Genomic DNA, 15,754 nt, shown 5'->3' with positions numbered 1-15,754 from the left:
TAGCCAACCAAACTGTAAAGAGAACAGTAGTGGCCCTGGCCGGTTGGCTCAGTGGTAGAGCATCGGCCTGGCGTGCAGAAGTCCCAGGTTCGATTCCCGGCCAGGGCACACAGGAGAAGCGCCCATCTGCTTCTCCCCCCCTCCCCCTCTCCTTCCTCTCTGTCTCTCTCTTCCCCTCCCGCAGCGAGGCTCCATTGGAGCAAAGATGGCCCAGGCGCCAGGGATGGCTCCTTGGCCTCTGCCCCAGGAGCTAGAGTGGCTCTGGTCACGTCAGAGCGACGCCCCGGAGGGGCAGAGCATCGCCCCCTGGTGGGCAGAGTGTCGCCCCCTGGTGGGCATGCCAGGTGGATCCCGGTCAGGCGCATGCGGGAGTCTGTCTGACTGTCTCTCCCCGTTTCCAGCTTCGGAAAAATACAAAAAAAAAAAAAAGAGAGAGAACAGTAGTAATTTCTTATATCTTATTTAATTGGTATTGTACTTTTCTCATAAACTTTTAAGTTCTACAACCCAGGTATCATTTTATCCAGTTGGTCTACTCTGTGTCATCAAGTGTCAATTAGTTTTGACTTAAAGGGGTCTTTATTTACACTGCCTGTCTTCGTTAATGTTCAACCAAAGCTGTGGTTGGCATATTAAAAACAGATTAAAACATTTCATCTTTCATTCATCGTCTAATTCTTGAACTAATATTTTCAGATTTTCCATGTAATATAATTTAGGTTGGAGCTATCGATTTCCTGTGAGAGCTTGTGTTAACTGGTTTTTGTTTAACTCTACAAATACTTTGAATGCCTGTTATTTGCAAGGTACCATGTCAGATGGCAGGAGAGGGAGCAAGGTGAGTGTGGCTCTGTCGCTGACCTGGAGAAAGTCAGGCAGGGCAGATAAGATATGAACCCCTAATAACTGTAACATAAGGTGGAATACAAGTGCCTTTAGAAAGAAAAAGATATAAATATTTTGCTATGGGATTTTAAGAGAAAAGATTGATCACATCTAGTTGAGATCAGGAGATGGCTTTGGACTAGATCTTCGAAGACGATATAGAATTTGAGAGATAAGAATGATGAGGCGAGGTGGGAGGCCCACAAGAGCAAGTGTCTGGAAGTGAGAAAGTAAGGGTGAGCAAGGTGCTCTTGTTAGGCAAGGGCCCAGGGTGTTGAGAGAGGACTCTGGGTGCCAAGGTTGGAAAGGCAGGGCCTGTTTCAAGAAGCTGAAAACCTGTGTTAAAATAGTAAAAATAGTTGAGGTTGGAAAAACCTTCCAATCTTAAAGATAAAGCACCTTCACCCTCTGCAATAGAAACCGGAGTTTGCCTTTCAAGCCAAACTGCTGAATCGGTTTTTGTAAGCATCACTTCAATGGGCCTTTTAATTGTGTGGGTATAAAGGCAAGTCAGTACTCACTGTTTTTTCTGAAGAAGGCCATAATGTGATGAAGTAACCCAAATCAATGTTCTGAACAATCTATTTATTCATGTAAATTGGGTGTTTCTTAAGCTCTATTATGTTCCTGCAGAGTTATAATTTTTTCCTCAATCTAGATTCAGGATTTCTTATGTCTGAGATGTGTTGATGGGCTCTTGCCCAAGCGTTTATTTACAAGAGGAATGGAAACCTGGCGCAGTAAGTGTGTGGAGGACCAGTCTACCCTCCAGTGCATGCTGAAAAAGAGGCTATAGAGGAATTGCATTTGGCTTGTGGTAGTGCTTCCAGGCTGGACTCTTGGTGGCCCGCGTGTGCTATTACATAGGACTAGACAGCCTACCATTAGTAAAGGTGGTCTGGGAGGATTGAACCTGCTGAGGCCAGGGGGCCTAACACTTAAAAGTGATGGTCAGGGATGACCGTCCTTAGTACTACTCATGCTGCGAAGACGATCCTGAATCAGGAAAGGAGGGCTGTGAAGACAAAGTTTTTCTCTCTCCAGGCCTGGGTAACCTGCTAGGCCTGAACCGCGTAGCATGAACTTTATAGCAGAATCTGTGGTAGAGTGAGCTGACCCAGATGGAGGCAGGAACCACTTATTTCAAGATTCTGAGGTCATGTCTTAACCAATAGGCTCTAAGAATAGCAACTTTTCACAGTGGTGTGACATTATTCTCGGTTTTATGCTTGTGTTACCCTCAAGCATAAAGTGAAGTTTTGTTCAAAAGCTACTGCTTGGCCTCAGGTGTGCTGTGAGGAATTAAGGCCCACCCAGGGTTGGGAGTGAAAGGTCACGGGCCTGAGGGGCACTTTTCCTGAGTGCTGAGAGGACCTGAGTGGTGCAGTCAGCAGAGGAAACAGCTGGGACTTCTGGGGTGCAGGAGCAGCAGCGGCCGGCTGGATCCCACATGAGGCAGTGCCCTGGGGGAGCTCTGAAAAATAACCTTGAGAAATAATGAGAGAAACCCAACTGAAGGACATTCCACAAACAACTCGCCTATACTCAAGAATGTGACTTTCAAAGAAATCACAGAGAGGCTGAGAATCCATTCTACGGTAAAAGAGATGAGAAACACAAGGGAAATGTGTGATCCTGGACTGACTCCCAGACCAAAGAAACAAATGCCGTGGGCACATTTTATTATTGGGATGATTGGCGAAATTTGAATATGGGATTATGTTGGATGATAGTAATATATCACTATTAAATTTTCCTCAGTTTGACTAATAATTAGTTATGAAAGATCATGTTCTTATTCTTAGGAGGTATTTAGGTCTTTAGGAGATATAGTCAGGCATTTAGAAATGAAAGGTCATGGTGTCTGCAACATATTCTCTAGTGGTTTAACCAAAAATTAATAGTGGTAGTGTGTGTATGTGCATGTGTGCCTGTGTATGTGTACATGCGTGTGTGTGTGCATGCGTGTGTGTGTGTATAGAAAGAGAGGAGAGGAGAAAAGCAAATATGGCAGTGAAGAGCAGTAATTTCATGAGTAAGGACTCAGTGCATAATAAAAAGTGTAACCTTACTTAAATGTATCAAATACAGGTAGTCTCTGGGTTACAAATGAGATAGGTCCTGTAGGTTTGCCCTTAAGTTGAATCTGTATGTTAGTTGCAACAGGTACACTTACCTATTAAATGCAACTTAGACAGACGTTTGTCTTAACATAGTATTTATTTTTACCTTGCTGTGCATATAAATACTTAAACATTTTCAAATACAACCTTAAACAATCTTGGATGATGCAGAAGATGATGGACTTGATGGAGAGGATGGGACTGGTGTTGGACAGTCAGGGTCAGATACTACTGCTGGAGTCAGTTTCTTGAAGGAGGCATCAGGGAGGTCTGTGCAGAGCTTTTCTTTGTCTCATCATAAATGGCCCTGTAGCATCTCAGGCCTTCGGTAACTGTGTGGTAAACTTCGGTGAATCTCTCTGTATCAGGATCTTGCTCCTCTAACTTTGCCATTCCTGCTTCAATGAGGGAAAAGCATCAGTTAACTCTTTTGTAGAAAACTTTTTTAGTTCTGGAGTTTCTAGGCCCCTGTTTTCTTCCCTAAATGCTATCATCTGCTATTCTAGTTTCATAAGGTCTTCATTGGTTAGTTCTTTGGCATGGGAGTTGAGCAACTCTGATATCATTTTCACTGATGTCCAACTGTACTTGATTACCAATAGCCTTATGGCACCCCATTTGTAAGTGTGAGTTGTACATAGGTCCAATGTTTGGAACTTGGGGACTTACTATAGTATACCATGGTAAGGCCTAGGACATACATACCATATGTTTATAATACTTAATGCTACATTTATAAGCATTGATAAGCATGCATGCCACATAATAATGTATCCCTTTTCCTATATCCTGTAATAATGATTTAGAGATAGAGCCTTCTAATTTGCTTTGTTTTATATTATGATGTAGAACAGGTGTGCTAGTTGGCATGCTTGGTTCACTTGCTATCTTGAAAACATATTGATTTAACTCATTTTTGCATCCTAAACATCTGGTAATGTCCTAATAATGGTGGTTAATGAATGACTAAATGAATTGGATAGCTGTACAAATAGAACTTAAAGAAGGCAATGAACTTCTGCCACTCAATGAGATATGTAGCATGGACAAAAAGGGATTAAAAAATGGATAAATCTTCCTAATGAAATCAATGGACAGACCCTGCCTGGAAACATGTCTTTCCATTTGGGTGCTGTGGTATATCTTCTTTAACCCAGATTCACATGCGGCTTTAATCTGGCTCCTCTATGACTGGGACATGCTCCGGCCTTATTCCCTCCTAATTGGGGATCTCAGCAACTGGCTTTCCTTTCAAGTTTCACCTTGTTTCTGGCCTTTGCTAAGTTCATCTGTTTGATGCACCCAACCCTTGAGTAGGTGAAGATCTTCATTTCTGCCAAGCATTTCTCTCCTAGAGAAGTAATAAATTAGGGACTATGTTGAACATCAAGCTCAGTCCAAATTATTGATCAAAATATAGAATTCTCGGCTGGGAAGAGGTAACTACCAAATCATATGATGGAGCATGTATTCCAGTGTTGTGTGTGTTTTGTAGGCAGAATAGTCAAGGAAGCAACAATTAGTAGATGCCCAAGCCAAAATAGATATCTATTCATTTCAAAGACTAAAAACATCATTTTTCTTTTTCCCCCATTTTTGTGAAGGCAAGCTATATACACATAATTCAAAATTCTTGAAATATTAAGCAACATTTATTAACTTATCCTTTTACCAGTACTCTGACATTATTAAAATTATATTTTAAATGTGATTTCCTGAATACTAGTAAATAAAAGAATGCAACTTCAGGCCTAGAAGTGGTCAGTTTTAAATGTATTACTCCAACATTTGATCAAAAGACAGCTATTTCATAAAGAATAACATTAAGGGCAAGAAGAGTAGTAATATTACAGGCAAGAAGTAATACTCAGGGCAAGAAGAGAAGTAATATTATGTTTAGGGATGAAGACTATGGCTGACATAAGTTTATATCCAGCTGTTGATAAAAGTCATGGATATAGGCAGTCACTCATTTTGCATTTTGCATTGTGTTCTCTGCTCAGGTATTGATCATCATGTTGGAAAAGCTAAAACAAAGGCTCTCTTTCAGTCTTGGATATGAGAGGATGTTATAAGAACCCTGACTGCCAGAAACACAGAGATAATTGTGCCACTGTCTGTTATTACTGGGAGCAAGAAGGTAAATATTGGGCAGGTGTCTCCTAATTCTCAATCATAGGAAGATCATGGATAATAGAAAGACATTCGCAATGCATTTACTCAACAAAACTTCATTGGAGACATTCTTACGTAACAAGCACTGTACTAAGCCCTGAGGTTTTGTAAAAAGACATGGTTCCTAGAGAAGGGAGGCAATTTAACACATAATTTAATAAGCATTTGGAAAGTGCAAGGATGTTGATCTGCATAGGATACCATCAGTGACCAGAGCTGTAATTTGTGGGCTTACAAATTAGACAGACTTGAGGTTGATACTAGCTGTCTTGAGTCATGTAGATCTGGAAAAGTGAATAAACCATCTGGACTTCATTCTCCATCTGGGAGTAGAATCTGCCTCATAGGCTTGTTGTGGAAATTAAATGAAATAATGTAAGTAAACTTAATACAATGCCTGGAGCAGAGCAGACACTCAATAAAATGGTAATAATGGGGGTTATTAGTGTATCTATAAGCTATGTTATTAGTAGTGTTAACCCTGGGCAAAATTTGAAAACTATCAAATAATGTTTCTCCTATAAAGGAAAGATATGACCACTGGGTCATATCATAATGGGTTTACTAACAAATCAGCCACAATTAACCACATTTCTTTTTGACACGGTTACCACCCCACTTGGTTACTGACATGTCAGATAAAAAGAGGTAAGTAGACATAGTGTTAGTGGGTTTTGGCAAGGCAGTCAGCAAAGTCTTTCATACCATTCCATTAGGAGTTTGGGGAAACTAGGTTAGGCCAGGTGACAGTACAATCAGGTGGGTTTTCATGTGGTTAATGGCTTTTACCAAAGGGTGATATAAATGTGAAAAGAAGGATATAGGGAAATCGGTTTGCCCTACTAATTTAAAAATTTTGTGAACAAATTAGGAAAGAGCTTTAAGAGTAGTCTGGTAAAATATGGCTTCTCATCAGAAGAGATAAGTAACATTTCATGATGAATTCAGAACCCAAAATGAGCTCTCTCCACAGACCAGAAAAACAGGTCTGAGCTCCTTGCCGGTTTTTTACGTGCAGTCTTTAAAATAGTTGTGATTATTGTAGCCTACATGGTCTGAATTCACAAAGAAAACAATCTTAAGTGTTCTACTCCAGACTAAAAGCAGGGAAAACATTAAACTATCCATTTAACAATATATTAGAGATGTATTCCATCTATAGAAAGAGACACATAGTGCTTTAAATCATACAGTATGTCACTGTTATTGTAAGTATGCATATGATATAACAAGACTCTAATTCAGTTTTTTTTTTTTCTGAAGTTGGAAACGGGGAGGCAGTCAGACAGACTCCTGCAGGCACTCGACCAGGATCCACCTGGCACGCCCACCAGGGGGTGATGCTTTGCCCATCTGGGGCATTGCTCTGTTGCAACCAGAGCCATTCTAGCGCCTGAGGCAGAGGCCACAGAGCCATCCTCAGCGCCTGGGCCAACTTTGCTCCAATAGTGCCTTGGCTGCAGGAGGGGAAGAGAGAGACAGAGAGGAAGGAGAGGGGGAGGGGTGGAGAAGCAGATGGGTGCTTCTCCTGTGTGCCCTGGCCTGGAATCGAACCTGGGACTTCCGCACGCCAGGCCGACGCTCTACCACTGAGCCAACCGGCCAGGGCCTAACTCAGTTTCTTGATGTTACAGTTTTTTTCATTTTGGTAGATAGCTGAAACTTTTGGTTTCAAAATGAACTTTCTCTCTGAATTATCTGATAAGTTTCCAAATTATACACAGATTTTGGCCTCAAGATTAAAATAAAAGTATTTCCCCTAAAGCAATTGGTCAGTCACACTTTCCCTTTAGTGTTTAATAAAACTGGCATGGGTGTTTGCATAGCATTATGCCCTAAGCCACAATTTATTTGGCTTCTGTTTTCATAGAGCCTTATAGGTTACGCTGAGTTGAAAATATGTTGTCTCAATAGAGGATATGGCATGTACTTAAAGTGGGGCAGATGCTTGTTACAATCCTTCTATTCCTCGGAACCTCAATAACAGCCTTTCCTGCCTGACTGGTGGTGGCGCAGTGGATAGAGCATCAACCTGGAACACTGCGGTCCCAGGTTCGAAACCCCAAGGTCACTGGCTTAAACACAGGCTCATCTGGCTTGAGCACAAGCTCACCAGCATAAGTGCGGAGTCGCCAGCTTGAGCACAGGATCATCGACATGATCCCATGGTCGCTGGCTTGTGCCCAAAGGTTGCTGGCTTGAGCTCAAGATCACTAGCTTGAGCAAGGCGCCACTGGCTTGACTGAAGCCCCTCAGTCCAGAACCATATGAGATGCAATCAGTGAACAACTAAAGTGATGCTAACTACAAGTTGATGCTTCTCATCTCCCCCTACCCTCTTGCTTAAAAAACAAAACCAGCCTTTCTAGATTTGAAAAGCCAAGTGAATCTATACAATAATCTATGAATAACCAATCAACAGGATCATACTTCTGGAATACATTAGTCCCTCTGTGCATTGGGGGTTAATTTTATAAAAGAAAGTAACTGTTGAAGAAGTGACCCAGTGCCTCATTGGCCAGTGCCAGTGGTGATCAGCTTTGATGTGCTCACACAAAACCTCTACTGGGTGGACTAGTGTCCCCCTAAAAGTCGTATCTTTCCCAGAATCTCAGAATGTGACCTTATCGGGAAAAAGCATCTTTACAGATATAATTAGTTAAGAGGAAGTCCTTTTGGAGAAGGGTGAGCTCTAAATCCAGTCTAACTGATGTCCCTGTAAGAAGAGAAGAGACACAGACATGCACCCAGAGGGAAGGTGATGTGAAGACCCGGAGACACACAGGGAGAGCACCACGTGGTGACAGAGGCAGAGAGTGGAGTGATGCACCTATAAGCCAGGGAACACCAAGGATCATTTGCAGTACCAGAAACTAGGAGTGGAGTAAATTCTCCCCTTCCGGCCCTGGAGCGAGCATGGTCCAGTCACAACCTTAATCTCTCACTTTTTTTTTTTTTTCCTGTATTTTTCTGAAGCCAGAAACGGGGAGAGACAGACAGACTCCTGCATGCGCCCGACCGGGATCCACCCGGCATGCCCACCAGGGGGCGACGCTCTGCCCACAATGGGGCGATGCTCTGCCCCTCTGGGGCATCGCTCTGTAACGACCAGAGCCACTCTAGCGCCTGGGGCAGAGGCCGAGGAGCCATCCCCAGCACCCAGGCCATCTTTGCTCCAGTGGAGCCTCCGCTGCGGGAGGGGAAGAGAGAGACAGAGAGGAAGGAGAGGGGGAGGAGTGGAGAAGCAGATGGGCACTTCTCCTGTGTGCCCTGGCCAGGAATCGAACCCAGGACTTCTGCACGCCAGGCCGACGCTCTACCACTGAGCCAACCGGCCAGGGCCAATCTCTCACTTTTATCCTCCAGAACTGTGAATTTAATGCTACTTGTTCTCAGCTTGGACATGTCTTCCTAGGAGGCCTTTCTTGCCCCTCCAAAGTGCTCCCTGTGCACACTGTGCTTGCACATTGCTCATCCCTCTGTGTTGCACTTGCTTGTTTGTGTTGCAAACGGGACTTTTACTCTTCAATACTCAGGTCCAAGAAATGTCACAGTCCATTATTTCTAAAATTAAAAATAAATGTGCTCCTCATTCCATTCTCTTGAATCATAAAAATTCAATCTTTGCGCTTCCTCCCTGTCCCACAATCCCTTGAGATGGCCCAAGAGTTGTGAGTTCATATAACATCAGACAGCGGGTTCTCCAGCTGCATGAAGCTGCAGCTGCATGCTGGCCTGCTGGGTACTGGGTGTCTGGTGAGCTCAGGGACAACACCCCACCCAGCAGTCCTCTCCACCAGCTGCAGGAGGATGCAGAGACCTCACAGCCACTCAGAGTTTCAACATGGACTGGCCAGTCTTGGTTGACTCCGCACTAAGGAAGAGATTCACCCCACTTTATATAATAACCCCTCAAACTTATTACTTTCATTTACATGTAGGGAAACCTCCACTCCTTGCTCCTCATGCACACACGCACACATGCACACACCCACCCACCCACACACACACACACATATTTTCATAGGAAGATTTGTACAGTAGCCAAAAAGTAGTCCATTTATAGATGAATATATAAACAAAATGTGGTATATACATACAATAGGATATTATTCAGTCTTTTAAAAAAGAAGAAAATTCTGACATATGCTAGAAAATGCATAAACCTTGAAGATATTATGCAAATTAAAATAAACTAGTCACAAAAGGACAAACTCTATATGATTCCATTTATTGGAGGTACTTTGAATAGTCAAATTAAGACACAAAATAGAATGGTGGCTGCCAGGGACTGGGGGAAGGGAGGATGAGGAGTTTTTGTTTAATGGATTCAAATTTTCTTTTTTTATTTTTAGATCTTTATTTATTGATTTTAGAGAGAGAGAGAGAGGGCAGGAGGAGCGGGAAGCATCAACTTGTGGTGGTAGCTGCTCTGCTGCTTGTATGTGCCTTGACTGGGCAAGCTTGGGCTTTCGAACCGGCAACCTTGGCGTTCCAGGTTGGTGCTTTATCCACTGCGCCACCACAGGCCAGGCTAATGGATTCAAATTTTTCATTTGAAAGATGAAAGAGTTCTGGAGATAGATAGTGGTGATGACTGAACAACAGTGTGATTATACTTAATGCTACTGAGCTATATACACTTAGAAATGGTTAAGATGGTAAATTTGTTAAGTATATTTTACCACAAACTATAAAACGCTAAAAAAAACCCATCCGAACAAGGTAGTCTGACTTTTAGTCAGTTTTATTATTTTCAAATTCTCTGAAAGCAATATACCTTATTCTTACCTAGACTCAGGGCAAACCTCACTCATACCCACACCTTGGTGTTCTCTTGCACTTTGGACAAGTTACTTAACTGTTTAGGGTCTCAGTTTCCTTATTTGCAACATGAAGATAATAACTTCTTCCAGAAGTTGCTGAAAGACCTAAATAACCACCCTTGGCACACACACATGTGCAGCAGTGCTACTGTTGTATTCATATTTAAATGACTTCATGTGCCATGACATCAGTTAAGCCAGGAAGGTGGTAGATATCATGTTGGCAGAACTAGAACCCAGAGCACAATAAATGGGTCCTTTATTAGGAGAGAATTCTGACACTGTGTGAACAAGTACAGTGTGCAGTTTTATTGTTTTTATTTTTTTTAGGTGAGAGGAGGGGAGATAATGAGGCAGACTTCCACATACGCCCTGACTGGGATCCACCTGGCAACCCTGTCTGGGGATGATCCTCAAGTACTGAGCTATTTTTAGCACCTAAGGCTGACGCGGAGACCAACTGAGCTGTCCTCAGTGCCCAGGGCTATGCTGGAACCAACTGAGCCACTGGCTACTGAATGGGAAGAGGGAGAGAAGGGGGGGAAAGAGGGCGGAAGCTGATGGTCGCTTCTCCTGTGTGCCCTGACTGGGAATTGAACCCAGGACTTCCATATGTCAGGCCAACGCTCTATCCACTGAGCCACCAGTCAGGGCTTGCAGAATGCAATTTTGACCTACAGTTTCCCTTTGGTGAAGGTGAGATCCAATGAGTGTCCAGGCCCATCTCACTGCTTCTGCTGCCACTGTGCCCAAGCAAGCATCCTGCCCATCCTTGAAATGAATAGGAGTCAGCCCAGTAAATTTAAAGTGCTCCTTTTGGCTAAATAGCATTGCAGGGGTAAAGTGAGGCACCAGTCCTAGCAACATTATCAGTGTCTCCTTAATCTGTTTACAATTCTCTTGGCAACACTTGGGGAATTAGAAGAGAACATGGAGAGATAGCAACAATGTTTAGCTATCAATAGGGCTTCCTTTCTTGTAAAGTTATAATGATAGTTTTTAGAATACTTCTCTGTGAAATTTATTAATTCTGAGAGACAGCTTCTGCTTCTGCAGAATGAAGGAAGTCATTCTTGTTCCTGCAGAAACAGGATATCACTGACCACATCTGACATGACACCACTGGGAGGAAACCCAGTGTGTTTGTAAGTGCATGAGACCAGCTGCTGTTACAAGAGTTTAAAAAAAAAACAGGAGAGGATAGAAAAGCCAGTATAGTGTACAGAGCACATACCACACGAAATAATTACTGCAGTGTTTTCAGTTCAAAATCAAGGATGAGAAACTTAATATACTTTTGATTTTATTGTTTTTATTAATTATGGAAAACAAATTTTCCCCTTCACAGCCTAATAGGCAGGCCATGTCAAACATGTTTTATTATAAATGAAAACTACTGATGGGAATTCTGAGATCAAGTGGCAGTAACGTCATCAGAATTAAGTAGGAAAAATACTTTTTTCTAAAGAAGTGAATTATTAAAAAAATATTGAGCCCTATTTTTTTCAAAGGAAGTAAAGACAAGTGGTATAAAGAAAATGATCTTCGGAGTGTTTTTTGGCACACCATAAACAAGTACCCACAGTGAATCTCAGCAGAAGCTTTTGAATGGAAGAGGATTTTAAAAGGCTGCCATTTGAGTGACAAAATGAGTTTTCAGTATGACCACTCACTACTACCACCACTGCTAACTACCACCACCACTAACTACCACAACCACCATGTCTCTTTTCCTGGATCTTGGTACAAATGTAGACAGGAACGTTATGAAGTGTAACTCATGTTTGAAGAAGAAACAAATTGTATAACCTTAATTAGGCATAGAATTCTTATTGATAAGACGAAGGGAGAAAGTAAAGAGACAGGAAAAGAGGGAGGGAGGGAGGGAGGGAGGAAGAGGAAAAGGGAAGAAGAGAGAGACTGAGTTAAATATCTTTTCAATTGAGGTTTAAGAGCTGCAAAGTCAGCATCACCTGGAACCTGATGGAAATGTAGACTCAGCTCTCTCCTCCTCCCCCCAGACTTGTAGAATCAGAAGCTGCATTTTCTAAGAGCCTCCAGATGGTTTGCAGTGCATTAGAGCGAGTAAGCACTGTGCCAGAACCATGCCAAGCCCAGACAGTGGCAGGGCCTCAGCCACACTCTCCTTCACACTGGGATCTGGTGCTCCAGCTAAAGAAAGCGGCAACAGCCCAGGCTGGATGCCAGATCTCGAAGCAAGGTGACTACCAGAGCTGAGAGAGGGCCGAGGAACAGGGCACAGGGCACAGGGCACAGGATAGACTATGTCTGTGGCCACATGGAAGACACAGGCCAAGGGACTGAGGCTTGTGCCCTGGGGATGAGGCTGGAAACCAATCCAAAATCCTTCTCACTCAAAGACTCTATGTGGTTAAAAATCACCTCTGGAAGCCAAAGAGCTCAGTGACACATTCCCTGTGTGTCTGCCTGGCTATCACGGGAGCCATTTTGTTGTGAATTCTGTCCCTCTCACACAAAAGGGCTTTAAAACTAAGGTTACTTTGAAAACATCAGGTAAAACTTTTTAAATTAAAGCCAGTTGACAAAGGCAGCTTTGCTGAAGCAAGAGAGAATTTAGAAAGCAGTGCATTAGTGGGCTCTTGACTACTTAGGAAACAGATTGTCACTGAAGAATTATCAAAGATGGAGACACTGCTGTTTATTTCGAGGAACATGTTTACCAACAAACCTCAAAATCAGGAAAGCCCATTAGTGAATGCTCTCTCCAGCAACCCAGATAAGGGAGATGTCAATAAGAACAAACAAGCCCTGCTGGGTAGCTCATTTGGTTAGAGCATCATCCCACACACCATTGTTGCAGGTTAGATCCCTGGTCAGGGCACATAGAAGAAACAACCAATGAATGCATAAATAAGTGGGACAACAGAGAGATGTTTCTCTCTCTCTCTCTCTCTCTCTCTCTCTCTCTCTCTCCCTCCCTCCCTCCTTCCTAACTCTCTAAAATCAATTTTTTTAGAAAAATTAAACAAGAACAAACAAATAAGCTCTCCCTCCTGACAAAACAGGATGTCATTGTATTGATAATCAACACATGAAAAGGGAAATACTTTATAGAGGTCAGTGACTTAAATATTTAAGCAGATAAATCCTCATTCCAGCAATTTTGACATAGCCAAAATAGGTAAAATTCTGTTAGAAAAGGATTTATTCTACAGAAAATATAAAACCCTCCCTCTCCTGGAGGGATCTTGGAGCTTCTCACCAGATCACCATGTGGTCAAGAATCTTCCAGGCTGTGCTGAGTTCAGCTCCATTGCTAGAGTAACCAAACCTGCTGAATGGAACATCTTTTGTTTGTCTTAATCCAAGGACAGGTTTCTCTCCCCTCTCTCTCTCTCTCTTTTTTTTTTTTTTTTTTTGTGTGTGTGTGTGTGTGTGACAGAGATAGAGAGAGAGACAAAGAGAAGAACAAATAGGGACAGACAGGAAGGGAGAGAGATGAGAAGCATCAATTCTTCATTGTGGCACCTCAGTTGTTTATTGATTGCTTTCTCATATGTGCCTTGACCAGGGGGAGGGGGGGTTACAGCAGTGCGAGTGACTCCTTGCTCAATCCAGCAACCTTGGGCTCAAGCCAGTGACCTTGGTCTTCAAGCCAGCAACCATGGGGTTCTGTCTGTGATCCCACGCTCAATCCAGTGGCCCTGCGCTCAAGCTGGTGAACCTGTGCTCAAGCCAGATAAGCCCGCACTCAAGCCCATGACTTCAAAGTTTTGAACCTGGGTCCTCTGTGTCCCAGTCCAATGCTCTATCCACTCTGCCAGTACCTGGTCAGGCCAGATTTTTCTTTATAGTTAGGGAAAAATGGTTTTAAATAAGATTGTTATACAGAGGATAGAGTGGTGAGGATCTTAGAGAAAGATCCCTTCCAATAGCGAGAGTACACCACAAGTTCTTGGAACCTGTCCCTCCCTGCATATTTGGCATTAACCAGTTTTTTGTCCTTGTCTAGACAAATGCTATGGGCTGGGTAAACAGCGAATTACTACATAAAGCATCTATTCATCCAGAATAAAACTGTGTCAATGTGCAGACTTTTAAGATCCAAGAGGGTCCTTAGTTCAGAGAAAGAACTATTTCCAGTTACTTTGGTTTTAAGTTAATATTTACTTATTAACCTTATAAAATTTAGAACCTAATTTCCTTACATTTTAAGTGCACTTAAATGCAAGTCATGTTATTCTGTTTAATATTCTAATAAAGTGTGAATTATTTTACTTATTTTTTTTACTAATATTTAATTAACTCAAGCTAAACAGGCTAAATTCTTTTTAATAATAATTCCCATTTATAAACTTAGTTACTCAAGTTATTTAGTTACTTTCTTAAATATTTTAATTATATTTTACATATTTACTCTTCTCTTTTAAGACTTCAAGTGTTTACCTGACCAGGCAGTGGCGCAGTGGATAGATCATTGGACTGGGATGTAGAGGACACCAGGTTCAAGACCCCGAGGTCACCAGATTGAGCACGGGCTCATCTGGTTTGAGAAAAAAGCCCACCAGCTTGAACCCAAGGTTGCTGGCTCCAGCAAGGGGTTACTCGGTCTGCTGGAGGCCCGCGGTCAAGGCACATATGAGAAAGCAATCAATGAACAACTAAGGTGTTGCAACGTGCAATGAAAAACTAATGATTGATGCTTCTCATCTCTCTCCGTTCCTGTCTGTCTGTCCCTGTCTATCCCTCTCTCTCTCTGTAAAAAAAAACCAAACAAACAAAAAAAAAACTTCAAGTGCTTGACAAGGTTAACTAAATGATCTTTACAAGCAAAACAATTCCATAAACTAATAAATTTAATACAGAGTTATATAGTGAATCTTAAGTTATACCAAAAATATAAGAACCATTCATGAAATTAGCTAAATTTTCATGGTTATTAATTTAAAATTTTGCCTGACCTGTAGTGGCGCAGTGGGTAAAGCGTCGACCTGGAAATGCTGAGGTCGCCGGTTCGAAACCCTGGGCTTGCCTGGTCAAGGCACATATGGGAGTTGATGCTTCCAGCTCCTCCTCCCTGTCTCTCTCTCTCTCTCTCTCTCTCTCTCTCTCTCTCTCTCTCTCTCCTCTCTAAAATGAATAAATAAAATAAAAATAAAATAATTTAATTTAAAATTTTAAGTCTGAAATCAATGTCGGTAATGCTAAAAGCACATGGGTAATCTGTTAGATTCTCTTAAGCATTACAGTTTAATAAATACAACAGATTATCACAGTGATCACTTACTCCTATACTTTACTCAAAAGTATTATTTGTGGGATGGTTAATTTTATTATATCTAAATTTAATTCTAAATTTCATAGGGCTGGAAAGACATTTATCTGGAAAGCAATGAAGTTGTCCCATCCCAGTCAAGTTGAGATGACTGTGCTGACCACAAGACCCGGAGACTGTTGCTTATCAACTAGAGGTTCCCGGCAGGGACGTAACCCTGAGGGTACGTACTTGCAAAGGGGAGAGCTGTGACAAGAGAGAATTCTAATATTTGTTTCCTGGGTTGTTTTAACCTTTCTTTTTTTTCTTCAGCTTTATTTTTTTTCATAATTGAAGCCTGATTTGATAGATGGAATTCTACAAACCACTTCCCCCCATTATTGTCTGACTGATTTAAACTGATTCCTTCGGTACATGATTGTGTATGCACCTTTTTAGACCTTTCTCAGACAATAGCTCTCCAGTCCTCTGAATGTCATCTCAGATCA

At 42.1% G+C, this 15,754-nt stretch overlaps 1 long non-coding RNA gene across 1 annotated transcript in view; it reads right to left on the bottom strand.

The window, feature by feature from the left end:
• Window positions 1-3,112: 3,112 nt before the first annotated feature.
• Window positions 3,113-15,754, bottom strand: part of LOC136329667 (uncharacterized) — an 85,538-nt gene continuing 72,896 nt past the window's right edge. The window contains exon 3 of the long non-coding RNA XR_010730236.1: window positions 3,113-3,403. This is a non-coding gene — a long non-coding RNA (uncharacterized lncRNA). The remainder of the gene's footprint in view (window positions 3,404-15,754) is intronic.

Source organism: Saccopteryx bilineata, chromosome 3, assembly GCF_036850765.1.
Source record: "Saccopteryx bilineata isolate mSacBil1 chromosome 3, mSacBil1_pri_phased_curated, whole genome shotgun sequence".
NCBI classification, from domain to species: Eukaryota; Metazoa; Chordata; class Mammalia; order Chiroptera; family Emballonuridae; genus Saccopteryx; species Saccopteryx bilineata.
Note: the sequence above shows the minus strand (reverse complement) of the source record. Positions and strands in the feature narration are given on the sequence as shown.